Source organism: Orycteropus afer, unplaced genomic scaffold, assembly GCF_000298275.1.
Source record: "Orycteropus afer afer isolate SDZICR_OR568_19922 unplaced genomic scaffold, OryAfe1.0 scaffold00028, whole genome shotgun sequence".
Classification (NCBI taxonomy): domain Eukaryota; kingdom Metazoa; phylum Chordata; class Mammalia; order Tubulidentata; family Orycteropodidae; genus Orycteropus; species Orycteropus afer.
This window is the reverse complement of record NW_006921615.1, coordinates 3,547,510-3,551,375: the sequence shown is the minus strand read 5'-3', so window position 1 is coordinate 3,551,375 and position 3,866 is coordinate 3,547,510.

Sequence of the window (3,866 nt, the reverse complement as noted above, 5' to 3'; positions counted from 1 at the left end):
TAAGGCACTTGACTGCTCACCAGAAGGCTGGAGCTTCAAACCCACCAGCCACTCCTCGGAAGGAAGGTTGGGCAATCCTACTGCCTCGCAAACCCAAGGAGGGGTTGCTATGAGTTGGGTCTGACTCGACGACACATAACAACATTTACAGTCCTTGGAAGGAAGATTGGGCACTCTCCTTCGGTAGTGATACCACCTCAGATCGGAAACCCAAGGAAGGGTCACTATGAGTCGGATCTGACTTGACAGCAGTGCACCGCTGCTGCTGCTGCTGCTGTTGCTGCTGCATTCTATCGTAAAAACTGTTGAAAGCTTCTGAGAAAATGCCCCACTTCTACAGACTGGTCCCAGTATAAATGTATGGCTCTCAGCTGTACCCGTGTACCGGTGCCAAGGGGCAACGCTATTGTTTTCCTGTCAACTCGCCTAGCATTCTCCCCAGAACTGTTTTTGAACATTCTGTTTGCTTGTTTACTTATCACTCCCAACAAATAGTCTTACCTGTTGCTCTTCACAGATAAAATGTTATTGGACAAAACCTCCTACCACTGACCCTGAAATTTTATCTAACCGCATCACTTCTTTGCTCCTCAGAGCTTGTTTAGATGAAAGAGCTATATACTGCTCTAAAACAAGCACAAATTCACTAGGACCACACTCCCTCCTACTCCTTTATCTTAAACCCCTCTCTGCCCTTTAGCATTCTTCCTTCAGGATTTGAAATGGCCAAGTCTCTTTCCTCTCAATATGAATAGCCCAAATCCCATTTCAATTTCACTTCATTTTCAAGCTATTGATCTCAATGTTTTATTTCATGCAGCAAAATTTCTAGCACCTGTTTGTCTTATTCTCTTTATATTCTCACAATCAGTGTGTCTATTGCTTGGCTCATGCAAACACTCAACTAATATTTGTTTAAAATGCTGAGCATAATGAAACTTGAAAATGCAGAAAGTTACAAAAAAAAAAACAAAAAACAAAAACAGGTATAATCTTTTACTCGAATAAAACCACATGTTGTTGTTGTTATCAGGTGACATCAAGTTGACTCTGACTCTTAGTGACTTATTGTGCAACAGAACAAAACACTGCTTGGTTGTGTGGCATCCTCACAATCCATGATATACCTGAGCCCATCGTTGGAGCCATTGTGTCAATCCATCTTCTTGAGAGTCTTCTCCTTTTTTGCGGTCCCTCCAGTTTACCAAGTATGATATTTTTTTTTTCCAGGGAATGGTCCCTTCTGACAACATGACCAAAGTAGGTGAGATGAAATCTGGCCATTCTCACTTCCAAGGAACAGTCCAGCTGCACTTCCTCCAGGAGAGATTTGTTCATTCTCTTGGCAGTCCATGGTATTTTCAGTATTCTTTACCAACACCACAATTCAAAAGCATCAATTCTTCTTTGGTCTTCCTTATTCATTTTCCACCTCTCACGTGTATATGAGGCGATTGAAAATACCATGGTTTGGGTTAGGCTCACCAACGTCTTCAAAGTGACATCTTTGCTCTTCAACACTTTCAAGTGGTCTTTTGCAGCAGATTTGCCCAGTGCAGTACGATGGAAGTTTAAATTGTTAACATGTTTATACTTATCTGGTCTTCAAGAAAACATTTGATGAAGTTTTAGAAAGAGCTTAATAATGTTTGGAAGATGTTTTGCAGTCAGTATTCATTACTGTCTTGAAGGACATCATGCCTGGTAGTGGGTCAGTGAAAAAGAGGAAGACCCTCAATAAGATGGATCGACACAGTGGCTGCAACAACGGGCTCAAACATAGCAAGGATTGTGAAGATGGTACAGGATCAGACAACATTGTGTTCTGTTATATTTTGAGTCACTTTGAGTCAGAACCAGCTTACACCTCACAACAGCAATAATTCATTATTTATGTAAATATTATATGGAAAATAGAAATAATTGAAACTCAGAGAAAATGCCTTTCCTTGTAACCATAAATAGCCATACACTGGAGTAATTCTATGTAAATGTGTTTTATTTTTCTCCTCTTTCCCTGCCCAATTCTATAGAGCTAATAATAAGAACAACTGACAACACTTTGCAACAGGAAGAGAAATAATAATGAAGAACTGGTAATAAAGTAAAAACAAACAAAAACAACTTTTTTTTTTTTGGCAAGGGGATTACACAACATTGTTTTTCTAACTTTTTTTTTTTTTCACGATGCATATTGCAGGTGGCAACAGGTCAGGGAGACAGGAAGGGGAAAGAGGTTACTAATGAATGAACATTATCAGGAAAACAGGGAATACATTTTGAAAGAGAAATGCATTTTCTCTAATAATTTTCAAAGAAAATAATGATCATTTATTTTGTTACTAAAAAAACTTAGGCTAAAAATTAAGATTTAGGTAGTTTAACTCTCCAAGTCAAAGTATTTTAATCTTCATGTGCCAAATTTTCCACAACCTAATATTATAGAGGGCTCTATTTTAAGGCATTTATCATTTTGTCAATCAGCATATCTGATAATTCTCACCCCAAAGAAATATAGTCTTCAATCATCCTTCTTGAAGACCAAACAGCAAAGAAACACATGATGTCTCCTATTATATGGTGATCATTGGTTTTTTATAAAATATCCTACTGTACATTCTACTGAATTGGTATTTAAAGTGTTACACCAGACACACTCAAACCTTAGGAAAAGAATATTAAAAAGAAGAGAATGTTTGCTTTCAGAACAAAAAAGACACACATAGAAAGAAGAATGATCAAGGATTTAACTCATAAAAGAGGTCCAGAATAAGCTAAAAATACTCATCCTGCTCAGTGATAGAATTCTTGCCTTCCACACAGGAGACCTGGGTTCCATTCGGGCCAATACAACTCAAGCCCAGCCACCACCCATCTGTCAATGGTGGCTTGCAGGTTGCTATGATACAGACCAGGTTTCCAGGGGAGCTTTCAGACTAACTAAAGACATACTAGGAAAGAAACCTTGCTTCCAAAAATCAGACAATGAATTGGATCACAACAGAATATTGTCTGATCTGCAGCCAGTCATGGGATGGCCCAGGATCGGGCAGTGTTTTGTTCTGTTGTGCATAGCTCACCATGAAGTCGAGGGCCAACTTGATGGCACTTAACAACTCTGGTGGTCCTGTGGTTAAAGCACTGGGCTGCTAATGAAAAGGTTGGCAGTTCAAACTCACCAGCTGCTCTGCAAGACAAAGATGAGGCAGTCTGATTCCATAAAGATTTACAATTTTGGAAATCCTTTTGGGCAATTCTACCTTTTGTTGTAGGTTTGCTATAAGTCACAATTGACTCAATGGCAGTGGATTTAACAACAACAATGGAAAACTTACATAAGTTTTATAATTTTAGACTTTTTTTTTTTTTTTCCCTTTTAAATTTCTACCAAAGAAATTAGCACAGATGCAGATGCAGGTCTTGTATGTAGGTTAGAAAGGCACATGTAGAAAAGGCAGCAGGTTCATTGTGTTCACAGCATGGTCTCAAGCTTAGTTAGTGCTTAATAATAATGACAAGTGTGATTACTGTTTACCATTATAGGTAAAGCAACATGGTTTTTCAGCAGACATATACAAAAATAAAAGTGCAGAATTTAAGATGACTTGAAATCATTGTACTTATGTAGTTTATCCCTTCTCCTTTATTAGGAAAATTAGATGTCACTGAATTTTATTTTGGCCAAATGACCAGAGCTTTAGTGATAAGTCTCATAAAGAATAATGAGATGATTTGCTCAAATTTTTAAAACCCTGGGGCTCCAGGAAAATATGTTGTTGTTGTGTGCCGTCAAGTCGGACCCGACTCATAGCGACCCCTCCTTGGGTTTCCGAGGCAGTATAACTACGGAAGTAGATTGCCCCATC